At 43.5% G+C, this 23,243-nt stretch overlaps 1 protein-coding gene across 1 annotated transcript in view; it reads right to left on the reverse strand.

Annotated features, from left to right (window-relative positions):
* Positions 1-23,243, reverse strand: part of NPAS3 (neuronal PAS domain protein 3) — a 1,265,871-nt gene that overhangs the window by 776,042 nt on the left and 466,586 nt on the right. The window lies entirely within an intron of this gene.

The raw sequence follows: 23,243 nt of genomic DNA on the forward strand, positions 1-23,243 counted from the left end.
AACACACTAACACCTGGATTCTATACACATGTGTGGGATAAGAAAAGCATTTACACATGTACACGCCTTTAATCGTTATTTGATAAATTTCACGTGTTAAATCAGTGCTCACAATGGCATGGTAGAAATGGCAGTGGGAGGGGCATGAGTTATCAAAATGATAAAGGTGATGGAATTCCTCTCATATGAGGAAAGGCTAAAGAAGTTAGGGCTCTTCAGCTTGGAAAAGAGATGGCTGAGGGGAGATATGATCAAGATCTATAAAATCCTGAGTGGTGTAGATTGGGTAAAATGTGAATCAATTTTTCACTTTTTCAAAAAGTACAAAGACCAAGGAACACTCAATGAAATTACATACAAATACTTCTAAAACAAATAGGAGGAAATATTTTTCACTCAAAGAATAGTTAAGCTCTGGAACTCTTTGCCAGAGAATGTGGTAACAGCAGTTAGCATATCTGGGTTTTAAAAAGGTTTGGACAAGTTCCTAGAGGAAAGATTCATAGGGAAAGGGAAATGGGACTTGATATACTGCCTTTCTGAGATTTTTGCAACTACATTCAAAGCGGTTTACATATATCCGGGTACTTATTTTGTACCAGGGGCAATGGAGGGTTAAGTAACTTGCCCAGAATCACAAGGAGCTGCAGTGGGAATCAAACTCAGTTCCCCAAGATCAAAGTCCACTGCACTAACCACTAGGTTACTCCTCCACTTATTGAGATGGACATGGGGGAAGCCATTGCTTGTCCCAGGATTTGCAGCATGGAATGTTACTACTAATTGGGTTTCTGCAAGGTACTTGTGACCTGGATTGGCCACTGCTGGAAGATGGATTCTGGGCTAGATGGACTATTGGTCTGACCCAGTATGGCTATTCTTATGCCTTGGATTATTTATTTATTTATTTATTAGGATTTATTTACCGCCTTATTGAAGGAATTCACTCAAGGTGGTGTACAGTAAGAAGAAATCAAACATGAGCAATAGGCAATTACAGCATTAAAAATATTCAAATAACAATACAAAGTATGGCATAAGTATACTACTTACAATGTCAACACAATACATAATAGAACATTTTAATTGACAGTGAAGGGTATAAGCAATGATGGAACATATAGATAGGTAAGAGAGTCAGAAGAGTTAGAAAGTAAGGTGACTAAAGAAACTTGCACATGAGGTCAGAGAGATGGTTAAATATTAGAACGCAGACTTCATAGAATAGTATCATTTGCGCACCTAGTTATGTTCTTCCATTTAAGCCTGCCCTAAGGTAGGTGTAAGTGGGAGCACCTAAAATTAGGTGCAGTAGCACTAGTATTCTATAAGGGCAATGCTGTGTACAACTGGCCTTATAGAATTCATACTTAGCGTGTTATGTCCCAGTGCCTAACTTTAGGCATCCTTTTGAGAATTGACCCCTGAGAGCTAATTCTATAATGGCATCTGGACACCCAGATTCTGTTATAGAATACTAGCATAAATCAGCATTTACATGCCAACCTTTAGGTGTACCTACTTACTCCAGATCAATAGCAGATGTAAATGCGCTTTCCTAAATGCAGCACCTAAGCACATAACTTATAATATCCTGTGAGTTACATGCATAAATGTGGGACCCGCCTGTGCCCTATGCCCCACCCACTACATCCCAATGGCTTATTTTTGTGCATCTTTCCCTTGGATGTGTGTTTTTTTCAAAAATGGTCCTAAAAGATAGATGTATTGAACACAAAAACCTCTAGCAAATGGCCATTTTCGAAACAAAAAGTTGGACATTTTTCCGGTTTGAAAATGGCCATGTTTACTATTGGATTTTTAGATGTTTTTCGCAAAACGTCCAAAATCGGATTTAGATGTCATAACAAAAATGCCCCCCATTACCTGCATGGGAAGACAAAGCCGTAGCGGAGAGATTAAATGAATTCTTTGCTTTGGTCTTCACCGAGGGAGATTTAGGAGAGATACCAGTGCCAGAAATGATATTCAAAGCTGACAAGCTGGAAAAACTGAATGAATTCTCTATAAACCTGGAAGATGTAATGGGGCAATTTGACAAACTGAAGAGTAGCAAATCTCCTGGAATGGATGGTATCCATCCCAGAGTACTGACAGAATTGAAAAATGAACTTGCAGAACTATTATTAGTAATATGTAATTTATCTTTAAATTTGAGCATGGTACTGGAAGATTGGAGGGTGGCTAATGTAACGCCAATTTTTTTTAAAAGGTTCCAGAGGAGATCCGGGAAATTATAGACCTGTGAGCCTGACGTCGGTGCCAGGTAAAATGGTAGAGACTATTATAAACAACAAAATTACAGAGTATATTCAAAAGCATGGATTAATGAGACAAAGCCAACATAGTAAAGGGAAATCTTGCCTCACCAATCTATTACATTTCTTGGAAGGGGTGAACAAACATGTGGCTAAAGGTGAGCCGGTTGATATTGTGTATCCAGATTTTCAAAAGGCATATGACAAAGTACCTCATGTAAGACTCCAGAGGAAACTGGAGAGCCATGGGATAGGAGGTAGTGTTCTATTTGGATTACAAACTGGTTAAAAGATCGAAAACAGAGACAAGGGTTAATTGGTCAGTATTCTCAATGGAGAAGGGTAGTTAGTGGGGTTCCCCAGGGGTCTATGCTGGGACTGCTGCATTTTAACATATTTATAAATGACCTAGAGCTGGGAGTAACTAGTGAGGTAATTAAATTTGCTGATGACACAAAGTTATTCAAAGTTGTTAAATTGCCAATCCAGGTCACAAATTACAAGAGGACCTTACGAGACTGGGAGACTGGGCGTCTAAATGGCAGATGGCGTTTAATGTGAGAAAGTGCAAAGTGATGCATGTGGGAAACAGGAACTCGAATTATAGCTACGTAATGCAAGGTTCCACGTTAGGAGTCACCAACCAAGAAAGGGATCTAGGTGTCGTTGTTGATGATACGTTGAAACCTTCTGCTCAGTGTGCTGCTGCGGCTAAGAAAGCAAATAGAATGGTAGGTATTATTAGGAAAGGAATGGAAAACAAAAATGAGGATGTTATAATACCTTTGTATCGCCTCATGGTGCGACCGCACCTCAAATATTGTGTTCAATTCTGGTCACCGCATCTCAAAAAAGATATAGTGGAATTAGAAAAGGTGCAGAGAAGGGCGACGAAAATGATAAAGGGGATGGGACGACTTCCCTATGAGGAAAGGCTGAAGCGGCTAGGGCTCTTCAAATTGGAGAAAAGACGACTGAGGGGAGATATGATAGAGGTCTATAAAATAATGAGTGGAGTGGAAAGAGTAGACGTGAAGTGTCTGTTTACTCCTTCCAAAAATACAAGGACTAGGGGGCATGTGATGGAGCTACAAAGTAGTAAATTTAAAATGAATTGGAGAAAATCTTTCTTCACTCAATGTGTAATTAAACTGTGGAATCCGTTGCCAGAGAATGTGGTAAAGGCGGTTAGCTTAGCAGGGTTTAAAAAAGGTTTGGGCGGCTTCCTAAAGGAAAAGTTCATAGACCATTATTAAAATGGACTTGGGGAAAATCCACTGCTTATTTCTGGGATAAGCAGCATAAAATGTTTTGTACTTTTTGGGATCTTGCCAAGTATTTGTGACCTGGATTGGCCACTGTAGGAAACAGGATGCTGGGCTTGATGGACCTTTGGTCTGTCCCAGTACGGCAATACTTATGTACCTATGAACTTATGTAATATATATCAGAAATGGTGGTTCCTATAATGTTATTGCTGGGTGATATAATAATCAAAGAACAACAGGCTACAAAAATAACCTATTTCTGTGTATGTGTACAATGCAGCCCATTTCCCGTAGCAAGCCCTTGAGCTTGAATAACCATTACTGAAATCAAACTATTAAGAGAAAACACTTTTACTATGCACTGGGATAATGGGTTTAACAATTTTCCACTGCACCTTGGGCCCACTGTCTGCATCCTGAGCTACAGTAGTGTTCTCCAGCAGAGGGCTCCTTTGAAAGGAGCTGAAATGTGAGTCGGCAGCCTTGAAGTGGACAAGCAATGCAGAGATTCTGAATACAGTATTTTCACTGTTTTGTTTGCTAAACTAGATTTTACAGACCATTTTTGCATCTTCCAGGACTTTTATAATTAGGGATTTTTTTTTAATAGTTGTCCATTTTTCCCCTTTCTCTGGTTCAAAATCATGACGTTCTAGCTAAGCTGCAGCAAGACTATTTTTGTTCCACATGACTTGTCTGTCTACATTCAGTCTGGCTACTGAAGGAATAAGTAATGGGCTGAGGCATGACTGTGTGTTAGGGATGATTGCACTATTCATAACGATAAACTACGAATTTACTTTTCCATTTAAAGTAACAAAATGACCTTATCATATGCTGGTTTTAAGAAGCTTAGAGTGATCAAACTGATAAAGGGAAAAAAAACCCTCTTTAATGCAAAAAGACCAAGCAACGTATTTAGGGAACAATCAGAATGCAGCTTAATGAAGAAGAAAAAATTGGTCCCTGAAACTCAGAGAAGGCGTGAGGGTGAAGGAGGAGGGAAGGGTGGAACGGATAAGTCAAAAATAGCAAGACAAACTGCAAGAAGCTGACAACTAGCAAGACATGAGGTGCAACCCAGACTGGGTTGTCTGGGTTGCCCAAGATTAATATGAGTGGGCTTCAATCAATGTGGATGTTGATACGACTGATGATTCTCTTCTCATTTCCTTGCTGCAGCCATTCACTCTAAAATGGAGGGGCCATGGCCCATCCAGGCCCAACTGTGAGGAGTCACAGTCATTCTTAATGTGGTCGTGCGGTTGCCTTTTTCCATGTATTAAGAGCCAGATTCAGTAAATGGTGCTGAAAGTTAGGCACCAGGAAAAATTTGCATCAAGCGATATTCTATAAAGGTTGCTCTAGGCTAAGCGATCCTTATAGAATAACGCTAAGGGCCAGATTCTATATAAGACGCCTACAAAATCCTTGCAGAAAACATTTCCACCTAAGCGTATTCTATAAGCAGTGCCTATTATACAGAATACGCTTAGTCGATGTCACAGCACCTAAAAGTAGGCGCATCCATTTACACCAATGAAAATGTGACGTAAATCCCTGCGTGAAGATTTACACACACTGGGCCATATTCTATAACTGCGCGTAAATCTTGGAACGCCCACAAAATGCCCATTTCCCCACCCATAACCACATCCCTTTTTGCCTGCATGCATTAGAATTTAGGCACAATGCATTATAGAACGCGCTTAGGGTTTTGTGCATGTAAATTCTAATTATCGCCAATTAGTGCTTGTTATTGCTTAAGTGCTGTTAACAACGCTGATTGGCTTGTTCAGTCAATTAAGTTACGAATTTTGTTTTAGAATACGCTTGGATTTTGGTGCGGAATGCTAGGCGCGCTACATAGAATCCAGTGGTAAACGTGGATTCCTGGGCTCAACTTTGGGTGTGAAAACTTACACCCGCTGACTTACATGTGCAGCTGCCAACACAGGCGTGACCATTTATAACAGCCTTTGACTTGGCATAAATGCTCACACCTAAAGTTAGGTGCACGCATACCAACTTACACTCTCTTCTGTAATGGCAATTTCCCACGCAATTGCTGGATGAATTCTATAAATCACACCTAAAACATTGGCGAAGAAAAAAAACACTTAAGTGATATTCTATAAGCCCATAATGGTCACCCCAGTGTTTACCACCAGCTGATTTGTATCACGAGCTAGAAACACTACCGCGGCTTTGTAAAAGGTCCAGTTAGCCGGCTATGCTTTACTTGGCTCCAGAAACCTGGAAATTCAATGCTGAAGCCCGGACATAGTCTGGCATTGAATTTTCAGGCATAATGTCAACAGCTGCCAGCTGAGTATCTACTCCCACATTTTTCGCACTAAGTGGGTCTTTTACAAAGGCACGCTAGCATTTTCAGTGCAAGCTAAATGCTAGAGAAACCCATAGGAATATATGGGCATCTCTAACGTTTAGCGCATGTTTATTTTTAGCGAGCACTAAAAAGGCCACCGTGTCTTTGTAAAAGGAAGCCCTAAATTTTCGGTGTGCTTTCCTGAATTAACCCCTTAGTGATCAGAAGTCTTGAATTGGGTCTCATCTGATGTTTAACCCTCAGCTCCATGGTGATTGCGGCAAACAAACCCGGCTGTCGGGAACACTCACTTTGTGAATGCAAGGGAAGGCAGAAATACGGTATTCTTAATCACCGTATTTCTGCTTGGAGCTAAAAGGTATGCCAGTGCAGACAAATAGTTATAGAGTGCACTCCATCCAGTCACACTGCATGCCCTGCAGATCTCATCTCAGTTGCCCGCTAGCTCCTACTGAGGAAAGTTATGACTTACCACAGCTGACTGCACAAAAGCATTAAAGAATAAAACTAGCAAGCATGCAAGCATATTGGTGAATAGTTCCTGGGTGATGGAGACCCCAACTCCATGGAAGTGTTCACATGAGTGATCATTCTGGACCACTCCACAAGGAATTTAATTACATAAATTACATAGAATTTAATTATGGAAATGTAGCATTCCTCTATGTACGCCTTGGACTAGGACCTACAAGACAGTGTGTGCTTACAGATGCTGCGTGTTACATTAAATATTATGCAATCATTACACTGGTTTGACTGCCATGCCTGAAATGCTTTAATCTGGCCATTTATTTCCGATAAGAACGATCACATACTTTTTTTTTTTTTACTGTATTTTTAAATCCTTTTATTTTTAAAATGTTTCATTTTTTTCCACAGATTTTGGTTTGTGTGTAAGATGCCAAAGTGATAACACTGGAAACTAAAAATGATTTGTCCACACAACAGGGCCAGTTTCCTTTACACACTCCCTTCCCATATACCCTAAAAAGACCCTGAAAGAACGCTAAGGAGTCCTAAGCTGTGGCTGAATCCCCGACAAGCCCGTTGGTCATTATTTTTTGCCCGGTTTCACTTTCAACTGGTATTTCGGGCGGCGGCTCAGAATACTCCTGCGGACTCCCTCTCCAGGGCATTTGAGGTCCCGGAGGAGACTGAGGAAATCCATCCCATGTTGGACCCGGCCTGTTTCAGTGCGGCTGCGGGGGGGGGGGGGGTTGCCCCGCTGAAGGAATTAGTTCCGGCTTCCGAGCGGAGAAGAGTAATGCAATGGGGACATTCGTCCATCTGGGCCGGGCATTTCGGATACCAAAAAACCCTCCGTTTAATTGCAAGACAGTATCGGTGGCCTCAAATGAGACGAGACATTCTCCAATTCGTCACCACCTGCCCTGTCTGCGCCCGGACCAAACCAGTAATTGGGCACCCCGTGGGGGACTTGCAACCGCTGCCAGTGCCGACAGCCCCCTGGAAGGAGTTGTCAATGGATTTCATCACCGATCTTCCCAAATCCCGGGGACACACAGTGATTTGGGTGGTGGCTGACCGTTTCTCCCGGATGGCCCATTTTGTTCGATTGCCGGGGCTTCCCTCGGTGGCATCTCTAGCCCAACAGTTCATTCAACACATTTTCTGGCTTCATGGGTTGCCCACTCGAATCATCAGCGATCGAGGACCCCAATTCACCTCACGCTTCTGGAGAGCCTTGTGTACGGCCTTGGGGGTTGAAACCCACTTTTCATCGGCCTACCATCCCCAAACTAATGGGATGGTCGAACGAATTAACCAAACTTTGAAGGGCTTCTTGCGGGCTTTCGTCAATAAGCGTCAAGATAACTGGGCCTCCTTGCTTCCTTGGGCCGAGTTTGCCTATAACCACAGTGACCACTCGGCCTCGGGAGACTCTCCCTTCTTCTTGGTATAGGAACGACACCCCCGGCTTCCGGCACCTTTCCCTTCTGAATCTCCTACACCCATGGTTACTCAAACGCTGACGGACCTGCAAGGGGTCTGGGAGATGACCCGAGAACAATTGCGGAGGACCGTGGCCAAATACAAGGTCTTCGCAGATCGCCACCGGCGACCCGCCCCAGTATTACAGCCGGGGCAAAAAGTATGGCTAAGCACCAAGTACCTAAGACTCCGAGTACCCTCACGGAGGTTGGGACCACGGTACATTGGACCGTTTGCAATTCAATCGCGGATCGGAGCAGTGACATACCGGTTGCGGTTACCAAGTACTCTACGGGTACATAATGCTTTCCATGTTTCCTTGTTGAAGAGTTTTCGGGGCTCCCGATGGCATCCACCAGGTCAGGAGACAGAAGTTCTAGAAGCGGATCCTGATCCAGAGTATGAAGTAGAGGACATTCTAGACACAAAGAAGCGACGGGGGAGACTCTACTATTTGCTGTCCTGGAAGCATTTTGGTCCCGAGGATAACTCATGGGAACCCGCTACCAACGTACATGCCCCAGATTTGGTCAAAGCTTTCCATGCACGTTTTCCTCTCAAACCTAGCCCCGGGGGAGAGGGGGCATCCGGGGGAGATACTTTCGCGTCCCGCGTCCTACCTGCGCTCCCGCGGCGGGAAGCGGGAGCCAGCAGCTTCTGCGGCACGAGGGGACGACCAGGAAAAGTCCCGCATGGGAGCCGGTGCTGCCGCGGGACTGGCAGGTCAGGCCGGGACCGGCGGCCGGCGACGGGGAATGCCGACCACTTAGCGAGGGGAGTTCGCGCTGTCCAAGATGGCGGCACTGGAGCCGACGGCTTTCTCGTTCCAGAGTCAGGGGGCTCTGGAGTGCCGCCTACCTCGCCCTGGATTGGAGGATCAGACCGCTGACTCCGCCCGCAGCGCGAGCAGAGCCAATCCAAGGGGCTCAGCTGAGTCTCAGATCCGGATTGGTGAGTTTTTCCCAAGGGCGGGGTGGCGCGGGATTTAAACCGAGAACCTAGCTGGTTTCTGGGCTTCCGGTTCTGTTCCCGAAGCAGGACCAGTGGTCGTGTCCTGGATTGGTAGCCGTTCTTGCTAGCCACCTTCCAGAGATTTTATTGCCCTTCTCCACGGATTGCTAGCTGCCCTTGCTAGCCACCTTCCAGAGACTTTATTGCCCTTCTCCACGGATTGCTAGCCGCCCTTGCTAGCCACCTTCCAGAGACTTTATTGCTTCTATCCACGGATTGCTAGCTGCCCTTGCTAGCCACCTTCCAGAGACTTTATTGCCCTTCTCCACGGATTGCTAGCCGCCCTTGCTAGCCACCTTCCAGAGACTTGTTGCTTCTATCCACGGATTGCTAGCCACCCTTGCTAGCCATTATCCAGAGACCATTGAGCTTCTTTCTACGGACTGCTAGCTGTCCTTGCTAGCCACTAGCCAGAGACTAGTTTGTTTCATTCCACGGATTGCTAGTCGCCTTGATAGCCACTAGCCAGAGACTAGTTTGTTTCTTTCCATGGATTGCTAGTCGCCTTGATAGCCGCTATCCAGAGACTTTGGTGATTCTCTCCCCGGATTGCTAGGCTTTGCTAGCCATTACCCATTGACTGTGTTCGCTGACTGCCAGCCAGGCCAACCGTCAACCCCGCGGTTCCAGCAGTCCTGCTGGCCGCCTGCAGCTGAGGGCTCAACCCTTGGTGAACGGCGGCTGCCGCAGGTGAAGATTCGGGGTTGCACGGCTGTCCTCTGAGGTCTTTCGAGGCTTTAGGGGACCTAAGGGCTCACCAACAAGGAAGACGAGACACCTCCATTGTTATCCTAATTAGAATAACTATAAATGAAGAGTTGTGCTAGGGGTGGATGGGATTGAAAACTAAACTAGGTCCTGCTGTGCCTTCTAGAGGTTATCTGCTAATGTTGTAGGCTGTGACAGAAAGTTCAAGATATCTCAGTAATCCTATTGCCCTTAATAACCTTTGCAAATATTCTACTTCCTCACACCTTAATTAACAACTAATTCAGGTCAGTAGCAGTGCTACATCTCCAGCAGCCAAAGAACAGAAAATAACTGCCTTTTCGAACAAAATTTGAGTCTTGCTACTATCTTTTGTAATTTTCTTTGGCTGTTATGTTTCTACCTCTAGAAAAAGTTTCAGTTTAAAACTATGGGAAAAGGGTTGTACACTATGAAAACTAGTTAATAATGCTTGCTTTTCTCTTTTTTTTAGCCCTGCTGTGTCTGCTAGATGCTATCTGTTAATGCTGTGGTACAAAGTTCAAGTTTTAAAATTAGGGGGAAAAGGGTATGGAGACTAGTTGATAAAATTTGCTTTTTTTTTATTTTATTCTATCAATAGCCTACAATTCCTCCTTTAAACCCTAATCTTTAAGTTCCAAAAGCACAATTCCTCCTTTAAACCACAAAATAATGTTCATTTAGCAGAGAAATGTCCTCTTCTCACAGAACTTCTGCACACTATTAGTTTTGATCATCAGGGGACTTCTGCAGGAGGATTGTGCCTGGGCATGTGCACAAGGCACAATCCTCCTGCAGAATTTGTTCGATAGGTTCGGACTGTCATAAAAAAAAGTTCGGACCTGTCAAACAGGAGGTTCCCCCCACCCCCTCACATCCTCTCTTCTCAAGGTATGGGTGGGTTTGGAGGGTACTAGGCTACTACGGAGGGTGGGGGTAGGTTTGTCCACTGGGTCACCAGGGTCAGTCTTTTGGTGCTGGGGGAATTAGGGGGACTAGAGGTGAACTGTACCTATAACATACATCTATATAATGCAGTTTAGCAAGTTCCAAATAGCTATGAGAGCCAGGCACAGTGCAGCTTCAGATGAACAGTTTCAGTATGTCACAGAAGTGCTGTAATATGATAGAGTTTTTATGCACAGTTCAAGCACAAATTAATATGCAGCAACAGCTAATCTCATGAACCATTAAGGAGAGCTGGATTACATTCAACCAGGTCATATTTAATGATAGTACTGGTTGTTTTGAAAACAATTAATCATACTAAGCACACTTTTGAAAGGATTTTTGCCCTTGGCATAGATTGAGAGAACATTGTTTTTAGAAATGGAGTCTAGTTATTCTATTTAGAGGTCCCACAAGTTCGGAATAAAATGATCTAACAATGTGGTCTGTTACAAACAGTAACACAGATTATGTAAAGCGAAGCATCAGAAATGGCACAAAACACATTAACGAGGCCCTCAGGTGACAAGGGTTCCAGGATACAAAAATGAGACCCATGAGTTTCACCAGACAAGTCTTTTGACTCCCAAGTCCTGTCTTTTCAGTTCACTGGGAAAGTGTCTGCCGGGTGTCATCGCTTTACATACTCAAACCACCGCATAGTGAAAATGGCTGATGAAAACAGTGACACGTATTCCACCCTCTGAAAAGAGCAAGAGACGTTTTAATCCGCTCTTTGCATTCTTTTCAGTACATTGGACTTTTTAGCAGGAAAACAGTGGCTCAAAACATGAGGAAGCACTGTCAGCTCTATAGCGTGGGCGTAGCATATCAGGTAATGTGCCAGCAGCTGTTAGGTACAGTCAGCAGGTGCTCTCATAATTCTCATTTTCCTGTCTTATTTTTATGTACTCTTCTGCTCTTTTGGATGCCGAATTGCTAGAGAAATGACTGTCAGCTTCATGCTTCTATGTTCAAGCCAGGCTCACAGAGGGAGTCATGGGCATGAACCAGAACCAAATAAGTCCTATTCGTTTAGGATTAGGTCCAGATTGTTTGCAGTTTGATTTCTGGCTTTGGGGCAGTTGGCAAATTCCTGTTCTGTTGGAAAACATAGCATTCTCGGTTTTAATGTATGACATCTGTCATAGTGGGACTGGGGGGTGAATTGGATTACCTACCACCCTCAGCCCTCAGCCCTCTGCTTGATCAAAGTGGCTTGGCGTTGGTCTTACTCCATCCTCACTGGTGTCATGCAGTTGAGCCATTTAGGCAGTGCCTGCCCAGGGGTGTATGTTGCTCCTGAAGGGGTAAACCTAAGGGGGTTTACCTCGTGGGAGTTCCTTCAGGAACAACTGGGGTATTGGGGTGCTTGGAGCTTTTTGGTAGTTAACTGAGATTGCTTGGTGGGCTTAGGGTTACCATATTTGCCCTAAGAAAAAAGAGGACACATACCCCACCCCGTCACACCCCTTCTCCGCCCCCCACCCCTGCCCCGCCCTGCCTCCCTATGCAAGACTTCAATGGAAGTCTCGCGAGGCTGCCGCTTGAACTGTTAGCAGCAATTTTGAAGTGGAACAGGGAGCAAGACAGTCTATAGGTGTGGCGGGCAGGAAAGAGGAGGCTCTTTTCTGCCCTGAAGAGGTCACTAGACCACCAGGGCACCAAAGTAAGGTAAAGGAGAGGAGGGGAGGATAGGACACCCTGAGGACCGCCCAGCTGTCTGCCCTCCAGCCTGCCCGTTCATCTGCAAATCTGGCAAACGGACAGGCTGGCAAACCCCACCTGGATGCCTGGCTGTATTCTCAAAAAGAGGACATGTCCAGGTAAAACTGGACATATGGGTGCTCATTTTCAAAGCACATAGACTTACAAAGTTCCATAGCAACATACATAACTTTGTAAGTCTATGTACTTTGAAAATGAGCCTCATGGTAACCCTACCAGGGAGAGCTGCGATTTTATGTCAGATTTCAAGTTTTTGAACAACTGTTTGCCCCCATTTGCATGGACAAAAAAAACCCCACAAGAAAATGGAGGTAGACCAATAACGTTGAAACACAAGGGTTCGGCTTTAATTGACATCTAAAAGCACAACAAACAGTAATGTTTAACGCAGGATTCAATGAGTCCAAACAGAAATAACAATTGTGGCACCATTTAATCAACCATGGAATGGTGACTTTAAAAGAATGCAGCAGTATATCAACTGCACAGGAACAAATGAAGTGTAAAACAGAGACCTGCACGGGAACAGGATTCCCGCAGGGATGGAAGCAGTTCTGCGGGGATCCTGTGGGGACAGAAGCAGTTCCTGTGGGGTTCTCATGGAAGTGTATGCTGAACTTGACCCAGCCTCTCACCTACAGAGTACCAAGTTCTTTGAGTGCTGTATCCTCCGCCTCCTCCTCCTGCTCCTTGCTTTAACAGCACAGATGCAGAAAGTCTCCATTAAGGAGGTGGTACAGACACAAATGGTGATGGAATTCATAAAGGCATGGGATGAACACAGAGAATCTCTAATTAGAAAATGGAAGTTATAAAAAACCTAAACTTTAAATGGCTGCTTGTGTGTGGATGTGTCACGTGACACATAGATGGTGACTGTGGTGTGATGAACTAGGGCCGATACTGGGAGACCTGTACGGTCTGCGTCTCATATATGGCAATCTGGTTTAGGATGGGCTGGAAAGGGTTAGACAGCAACTTTAGTGGCTAGAACACGAGGACAGTGCTGGACAGACTTTTACGGTCTGTGTCCTGCAAATGAGAAGGTGAATAGGTTGGAGTGGGCTTCAAGGGCAACTCCAGCAGTTGGAACATAAGGATAGGACCAGGCGGACTTCTATGGTCTATGTCCCAGAAACGCCACAGAAAGACCATAATCAAGTATATAATATCACATTCATTGTTGATTTAATCATGAATTGATAATGATTGTGTCTACTGGGCAGACTGGATGGACTGATCTGGTTTTTATCTGCTGTCATTTACTATGTTACTATTAATCATCTCTGCTCCCTGGAGAAAATATTTCTTCACTCACAATGTGTAATTAAATTCTGGAATTTGTTGCCAGAGAGTGTGTGGTAAAACAGTTAGCTTGCAGGGTTTTAAAAAGGTTTCAATAATTTCCTAAAAGAAAAAGCTAATAGAACTAGGGTGAGGAAAGGGGATGAGTGCTGAATCGGTACTGCAGGTGAAAGCCATTCTTAACATGGACTGTCTTGAAAAATCCACTTCTTATTTCTAGCATAATGCAGCATTGGGGGTGCTGAAATTTTTTTTACAGGTGATGCAGCATTCCCCTCCCCCTCCCCTCCCAGACAGTTCCAGTCCCCGTCCTTCCCAGTTCCCCCCCCCTCCCTCTGAATTCCAGGGGCCCCCTCTCTCTCTCTCTCCCTCCCTCCCTTCAGTTCCAGGCCCCCCACCCTGTCCCCTCTCTCCCTCCCTTCTTCAAGTTCCATGGTCCCCCCTCCCCTCCCCCCTCCGAAATTTAAAGATCGTCAATCTACTACTAGTTATTATTTACCTCAGGTTATGGCGGCATCTAAGGGCAGCAAGGCAGGCAAGGCAAGGGGCACACAGACAGACACCAGACCGTCCACTCGCTCCAGACTGTCCAGAGACGCTCATGCTGCAGCCTTGTCGTCGTCAACTCAGTTATGGCGGGCTGAGAAGGCGGCAAGCTGCAGTACAGCAGTAACTGCGCCTGCGTGCAGCGTGCAGGATCATCATCAGCTGATACTGACCTGCAGGCAGGCGCTGGCTGGCACGCACACACACAGACGCTGCCTGTGTAGCCTGCCTGCATCGGCCCATGCATCAGAGGAGTCAGCCAGGTGGTCGGAGGACGAGGACAGGTCATGATGACGTGATGATGACCCGTCCCGAGTGCCGACAAAACCTGGACAAATTGGGGAAATGCTGAAATCCGCCCGGACTCCCCACGGTGCCCTCAAAAAGAGGACATGTCCGGGGAAATCCGGATGAATGGTAACCCTAGGTGGGCTTAGACGGTATGAGGAGTTGTCAATGAAGGCTGTTTTGTTTAGTTGCTTTAGTTTTGTGCATTGTTTGTTTAGGTTAAAGTATTATTTTGTTTACTGAAGCTTTTTATTCTTTCCAACTCAACTGAAGTTGGAAAGAACTATACAAAAGGGGTTGAGAATGTCATTTTATTAAATTGTGGTAAGGTTTTGTATTCACTCCATGGTAAAAGCAAAAAAATAAACATGTAGTAAGTTCAAAACCATTGTGGTAGATGAAAGGACCATGACCATCATGTAACCTGCATTTATCACACAAGCAGAGGGCTACCGAGAGCACCTGTGTTATCAGGCACCACATGTAGTGTGGTGTGGGCCCAGACCATACGTAAAAAAAAGTGCATTAAGCTGCAGCAGTGCACCCCTCTTTAGATCTGATCACCCTCTCCTAATACTTCCTTAGATCTGATCCTTCCCCCTTTGCCCTCCCTGGCACAGTGACTATGGCCCTAGAGACCTATGCTACAGGCCTGGATTTAGGCACAAGCAACACAGGTAGCTGCCTAGTGGGTCAGTTTGAAGACACCAAATATGAGGGCTAAACTTGTTCGGTTTGATTTAGAACCATGCTCTGTGATCTCAGGGGAAGTTGCCTCCCCTCCCCATTGCTCTCTGCTCCTACCACACGGCACCCACATCTTAAATCTGGTCCTGAGTAATGTCAAAGAGCTGAGATAGTGGGAGGAACTCATCTCAAGTTCAGAAAACGTATCCATTTCTCTTCTATTCCTCTCCAAAACCTGACACACCAAACAGTTATCCTCTGTAGTACAATGACAAATACATATTATTTTGCATCCCTTCTAACCATCCTACATGGATGCTACAGAGCACACAAGGCAAGCAAATCAAATTAATAGTGCCGGAAACAGCATCCCTTCTAATACTCAGTTTTCAAAATAACTGAATTGCCAGCATTTTCCAGTCATCAAGAGGAGCTTCAAAGATCAAAGCCCAAGATTGGGTAATTTCATGTCTTTAAGTTCTGATTTTAGATTCCCCAACATGCAAAGGTTAGTTTTGCCTTTCTACTTTGATTGCAATAATTTTATTGCTTTCCTGTACTCTGCTAGAAATCTTAATTAATTACCCATTTAAGACAGCTGCAATTTATTTTTGCAAATACAGATAGCAGGATTAAGCACATATTATAGAGCAAACCTTTTAAATAACAAAAGCCACACTTCATTCAAAACACAACAAACTGAAAATGATGCCACAATATACTGACACTGGAAGGACCTTTTACTAAAATGTGGTACAGTTTAGTACTTACTGCATGGTGTTTGCCCAAATTACCACTCGGTAAATGCAAAGCCTCTGTGTTAAGCATCTGCCTATGTAGATTGTAAGCTCTCTTGAGCAGGGACTGTCCTTCCCCATGTTAAACTTGTACAGCGCTGCGTAACCCTGGCAGCGCTATAGAAATGCTAAGTAGTAGTAGTAGTTAACACAGAGACAACGCATGTGAGTGTGTGTAAACTGCATTGCAGTTAAAACAGAACACACAGAATACCACTGAGTGTCTATTTTGGTGCCCAAATTTGAGCGCCAAGACTTACGCCTGCTGAAAGCAGTTGCAATTCCCGGCACCCAATCTGGGCGCACATCCCCAGTATTCTATAACAATGCGCATAAATGTTAGAAACGCTCCTGATTCGCCCATGCACCTCCGCTGGCCACGCCTCCTTTTGGGTTGTGTGTTATGGGATTTGTGCACATATTGTTATAAATTGGCACACAGCAAGATGCTCACACAAATTCAAACTGGTGCCAATTAATGGCAATTAGCACCCAATTATTGGCACTAATTGTTTAATTAGCCAATTTAATAGGGTGCCATATACAGAATCGTGGGGCTGATGTCACTTATTGAAGTGATGTTGCATGTTCTGCATTACCTGTTGCATTAACCTGCAAGGAATGGAGAGGTTGAAAGTGTTGTTACATGTAACCTTCCAACTAGATGTTTAAAGGGTTGAAGGGGGTGGGCGGGTTATGGGAATGGATAGGAAGGAAAATGTTAAACTGTTGATGATAACATATATTTGCCGTATATCCCTGGCAGGTTTGATTCTGTACTATGTTTATCCTTGTTTATGAGGGTTTGTTGGTACCTCTTTTGATATATCATCAATCAAAAATGTTGAAGCTAACTGCAACAGAATACGAAATCAAAAATATCCTTGTCTCTGGTAACATACAATATAACTACTACAAAAACCAGGACTGTAGCCACCAAAAAATCTACTGTATATATCACACAGTGTAACTGTTTGCAAAAAATAGTATAATATTTTTTGAGTACCCTCTGATATAACCCACTATTCAATGCAGACAATCAAGCTGCTAATCAGTGGTATAGCACTTCTTTCATCGGGTTATTCTTACAACTTTTGGGGGGAGGGTATTTATTGTGTGTAATTCGTACACCATCACCCAAGTGCTATAAATGTCATTCAACCACTTTGCAATAATAAATATCGTGAAACACTGTGTAAACTCAGAGTTGTCTCGCTGAGAGTAAAGTCTGACAAAAGGTTTCCAACAGACAGCTTCCCCTGAAACCACCCGACTCCGTGGGTTTCAAACACTTTCATCAGGGACAAGGGTGAAGGCCATGATCTCTCTTCATATGAATCCTTTCGAAGCGCTGCAGGACCATTTCTCATCCATTCCCTGCCCCATTCCATGCTGTGCAGTTAAGAATCCTTTTACTAAGCCATGGTAAAAAGTGGCCCACAGTAGTGTGGATGCGTGTTTTAGGTGTGAGCTAGGCCATTTTTTTTTACCGCGGCTGGGAAAAAGGGCTTTTTTTTAATGGGCTGGGGAAAATGGGCATGCGCTGAAATTAAAATTAGTGCATGTCTACTTATGGCCCATGCCCATATCACCACCCATTCACCCAGCAGTAAGGGCTCGCACGCCAACTGTTGATTACCACCAGGAAAGCCCCCCTGCGGCAGAAAATAGAAAATTATTTTCTACCGTGTGATTCGGCACGTGCCAAACTGAGAATTACCACTGGGTGCATGCGCTAGCCCGCCAATAATGCTGATTTCGCATACACTAGTCACACGTTAGCCCTCCCGTGTCTTAGTAAAAGGGCCCCTTTATGCGGGAATTAGTGCGCACTATGGGGGGAAAGTTATCAATTTGGGCTACTATTATGGCAGATTATTTTACTGTTAACTTCAGTTATTATCAGCTAGGTCTCATTGCATAAAATGGGACCTATGCTAAAATAGTATGAGTTAGTGGTAAAATAACACACCTTAGGTAGCCCACATTGATAAATATCAAGCCATTGTATTACATTTTGGTGCAGCTCTGCACTAACAGAGCATATTATCATCTACATTAACTGCTTAATACACTTTAGTAAAAGCCCCCCTGACCTCTATCCTAAAAATTCATACACAGGAGTAAATATCTCTGAGCCACAGTTTAAGATTAATTTAGTATACCGTTCGTCCAGGAAAATCCTTCTCTCAGCAGTTCATGATAAAAATATACACAATTAAATCCAGTTTTCTCCTCAACCATCCTAATGCTCCCAGTCACTCCTGTCAAAGGTGCATTATTCCTCGAGCTAACCCCAAAAACTCAACAGGCTTCAGGTATTGAATCATTTGAACAGATCAGAAAACTTATAAAGTATAGGCCCCTGAGTTTTGATTTAAATTCTGTAAATGAGAGGCTAGACAAAATGTGCAGGCCCTCAAATGCTGACCATAACATACAGATCATGTTAGAAATATTAATTCGGCAGGGATGGCTTGGTGGAAGTGTGATGGCACTGCACACTTCCATTCAGAATGGTCTAGATTTGATTCCCAGCTCCAATCTTCTTGGTCAGGAAGCAGCATTCTCAACCTTTGGTGGTGGTGTGGGGGGATGGATGGAACAGGAGGGTGGATGTCACAATCATTGTGCAATAGTGACACCTAGTGGTAGGATTCAGGGCCTATAATTGCAGGGTACTGGAAGGAGCCCTAGATTTTGGCCCCTGACTGAGGCCTGCTGCTGCAGAGATTGGACTAACAGTAAGTTGGAGGAGATTAAAAAAAAAAAACAGAGTTACAAAAGGATGAAAATGCAACTTGGGTTCAAAAAATTCTGAAGAGAACAATAGACAAAAATATACCAAGAAGCAATTAATCATATTCTTAACAATAACTAAACCTATATTTTAACAAGGGAGATCAAATATCTCCTGTACCACCGAGAGCATATGCAGGAGTGATCTGTTAGCTATCATGCTCAATCTAAATTTTACTTGATCAAGAAACGCCTCACAATGAGAATTGTTTTATACAAGAGACATTTATTACCACTACTACTACTAATAATGATAATAAAAACAGGACTATTTACCAGTTTGCTTACACAAAGCTTCACATCCACAGTGACATGGACAGCAGGTTATTTGACAGAGCAGTTTACTACACAGAGGACGACGGCTCTTGCCAGCCTCTGTCACAGTGACTGACACTTTCTAATATTGAGCTGGAAATAATATGGATATTTAATACTGCAGCATTTACACCAAGCAGCGGCAAAGCATCTACTGTGTATCAGCCATCTCCTCTAGATTTTCTAAATCTATGTAGACATCATTAGTGTGGCGTGAGAAGGCTTTGAGTGCCACATGATAGCATAAATAAAATTTGTTTAAAAAAAATCCCTCTGCCCTCTCTTATCTCCTACAATTTTAAACACTAACTTTAAAAGAAAACACTCATCTAGAAAAATCAATAACCATCCTAGCAAATTTTTACACATTCTTTCCTGTGCATTCCACTACAATTTTGGCTAAATTTACCTTTTGGATTCACTGTGCTGGTCATGAATTTTTTACAGTATCCATCTGTACCCTGCAGTCTCTATTCTCCCTGGTCCCATGTTGTTTTGGCTAGCTAACAAACCCATATGTTGCCTTTATGTGTGTCTGCCCAATGTGTGTGTGTGTGTGTGTGTGTGTTTAAATCTCAGGGAAGCCACCCCCACAGGTCCGAATAAGCCATAAAGAGCATCCGCATACAGTTAGACTGTCTTTATGGAGTTGGGAGACATTATGATTCCGCTACGACAAGCAACATTTGTCTTCATTTTGTCTGACTGTCCTCATGTGTTATTATTAGTGGCTGTCAGGCTGCTGCAGAAAAAGAAATAGCATCACTTGAGCCTGAAGTTGAATGCAGAAATGGGATTCTATCCGTGGAAGCTGAGAAAAGGAATCGGCTTCCAAATATTTTTAGTGCAGAAGTCCCGATTATGAAATTTAAAAGCTTCAAGCTCTAGCTCTGTGTTTGACACACTCTGGAAAAAAAAAAAAAATATATATATATATATAAAAACAATTGCAAGGAATCTTATACCATTTGCCATCATGTTAAATAAACTTACTGAATTGCCAGACACTTTTCCACCACAGATGTAACATTTATTATTTTCCTTGTTGCTATTGCAGTTTGTCCCATGATATCTTAATGTAACATTCGGTGTATCCAATGAGTTGCATATTGTGACATGCCACATGGTTAATAGAGAAAAATAACTCCCAATGCATTTGGATAGGTTTAAATACCAGAGCATCCAGGCAAAATATGTTCTCTGAATCTATAGGGAAGCAGGCAGGCAGGCAGGCAGGCCCAGCTCTGGATTATTGTATTTTCTATCTCCATCGTATGATAATAAGTACCACCACTAGCACAGTGAGCCTACTGTCTGCTTCGGTAATCTGTGGCATAATGACAACAGAAATGTGGCATGGGTAGTCTGTCTGATGTACACTTAGAAGAACAGTGCCCTCGCAGACTTGAAGATACACAAGAAACAGCGAAGGTGACTCGAAAAGAATGCACAAATGATGCTTCCAACAATCTAATAGATTTATTGTCCAAAACCAAGACTCGACATGGCCATGTTTCGGCCTCTCTGGCCTGCCTTAGGAGTCTTCTGAAGTTATGTGTGCAATCCCCCCAAAACACTGCTGATTGATGTACTAAGAAAAATCTGTCACAAGTTTTAATTTTGGCAGGAAAAATGCAAACTGTACTTTCCAAAAAACACTGTCAAGACAAGCAGCATAACATCCGTTGTCTAGAAAATAGAGACTGCTATGATGTTTGAACGTGAAATTTAAAACATGAAATGGATTCATTTTACAGTACATCAATCAGCAGTATTTTCTTGATATTGCACACATAACTTCAGAAGAAGCATTTGTTTGTTATAGTGCTGTGTTGTATTAATATTTTTTTAAAAGGCTCCTGAGGCGGGACAGACAGGCCGAAACACGGCCATGTCAAGTCTTATTTTTGGACAATAAATCTATTAGATTCTTGGAAGCATCCTCTATGCATTCTTTTCGAGTCACCTTCACTGTTTCTTGTGTATGGGTAGTCTGTGCCATCTTTAAGTCCATTGGAAATATGTAGAGGAGATATAAGGGCACCATAGCTTTAATTCCTTATTAAACTAATTGTGGAAGCCAGATGGCTGATTTAGGGTGGGCCCAAAATTTTGTCTCTGTTCTCCCACCACCCCCCATCTCAGTATCTCCTAAAGCTAGAAGAAATAGAAATTCTTGAGCTGACAAGGATCCCCAAGTTCCGTCAGCTGAAGATCTTCTCTTGGCCAGAACGCATGCAACCAGCACAGCCAGTGGCAATGTCCCTGAGCCGCCGCCATCACTGGCCCAAAGCATGCTCAGTTTCACACATGTGTGTATACGTGAAAACTGAGCATGGGGGACGGGGGGGGGGGGCTCATGGTGGCAGCTCATGGATACTGCCGCCAGTAGCAAGTGTCCCAACCGGGAAGAGGTCTTAGGCTAGCGTGACTTGGGAATTTCCACCAGTCACACTAAAGGAGCATCAATTTTGGGTAGGCCTGATCCCAAAGTGGGTGAGCCCTAGCCCACTTGGGCTCATCCATTCTGTAGCTGCATCACTGGAAACAAGTTCAGAGATTAAACCAGTTCCTGTGGCATCAATTATTGGAGGGCATTAAGACAATTTGTTCTCCTGTAGCAGTGGATTTTAGGGCGTGTATGATGTTGCAGGTTACCACAATTCTCTTTAATTACAGTTGCTTGAAGAACATTCTGTGCCCCTGCTCCAGAGAAAGATGCCAATCAATCCAGAAAAAGAAGGTTTGTTCAGAGGGTCTGATCTAATAACTTTCAAGTTTAAGCTTTTGGAGGGAAGTATAAAACCCTAAGTACATGGGAAGGATGAGTTTGTCCTCCCCTGAGGGGATCTAGCTAAGTAGAGATATAGAGAAGCAGCAGATGGGGAACCACTGGGGCCGAGCCTTGACCTCTTACTCAAAAGGCTAAGGGGGAGAAACTGCAGCACAGGGAATGTTAGCTACTCTAAAGCAGTCCCCTAGTGCAAAAAAAGGTAGAGATTTGTTCCCCCTTCAACAAAACTGATCGGGGTCTATAACCCTGACACATAGCTTCACCCCTAAGGCACACAATGCTCTCTAGAGGAAGGTTTGGTCGCAGAAAGACTGGACCCAAATCCTAAGTCAAGTACTTCTAGGGGAGAAGCTATTGATGGCCAGAGTTCCTACCGGGGAAGGGCTTTGAAGTTGGAGGCAGTGGATCCAGTGAGTGACACTAATCTTAGGTAATAGGGGGTAACTATCCACTCTGGTTTCTATCCATAACCCATCCATCAATGTGTAACACTGCACTTGGGTGCTGAGAAAAGTAGCAGGAGATGGAGAGATCATTTGTAGGAATGAAATTACAGAAGACCGGTAGCCACCCATGAGAGACCAGAGACAAAAGGAGAGGGAGTTAAATCTTAAACTAATGTATAAGAGATTTTAACACATCAAGCCCCAGGGGTCCATAGATCCAGAGTATCAGATGAGAGTGAGGTAAGCAAAGTCTGAATGAGTAAAGAGTTGTTTTCCAGCTATACTGTCTACAATGCTTGAGATGGAATGACTGAATCAATTCAAAGAAGACCAACATTTATTTCCTTTACAAAATACTTTGACTTTAGCTGCCACTATAGTACTTTGATATTATGTACAATTTTTCTTTTGCTTTTCATCATTCTTCTTTTGTATGTAATTGCTCACTACTTGAGTTCCCATTAAAGGGATTTTTTAAAATCTTAAAGTAACAAAGCTGTCTTCAGTCCTTTACTTCTTGACGGTCTACAATTTTCTTCCTAAGCATTCTTTTTGCAAATCCAAATCTTAAAGCTGTTCAGAGGAGAACCCTTTAGAGTCCATGAGCCTGGACAAAATGTATATAACAGGAGAGCACAATTGGCCATAGACATCACTATTAATTTATGTACTGCCAAGGAGTAATCTTCAGCCCTAACTAACCAGGGGATTGCCACAATGGTAATATATTGATGATTTATTAATTATATAATTGCTGCTATAAAATCCTGCTCAGAGAACAGGGGAAGGCTGGATCTTTCTTCTAAATCTTAGGGACTGGGTCTTATGTCTGGTGTACGTAAACTCTGAAGTAGAGGGTCCTAAATCCAGGATGTCCTTTGAACAAATGAAAGAAATATTTCCCAATTACATGGGATTAGCAATTTTGCATCACTAGAGATGTCCAAAGGGACCAGGAATCTGCTATAACAATGCACATTCAGTATGTGGGGAAAGGTGC

The sequence above is a fragment of the Microcaecilia unicolor genome, chromosome 9 (assembly GCF_901765095.1).
Source record: "Microcaecilia unicolor chromosome 9, aMicUni1.1, whole genome shotgun sequence".
NCBI lineage: Eukaryota > Metazoa > Chordata > Amphibia > Gymnophiona > Siphonopidae > Microcaecilia > Microcaecilia unicolor.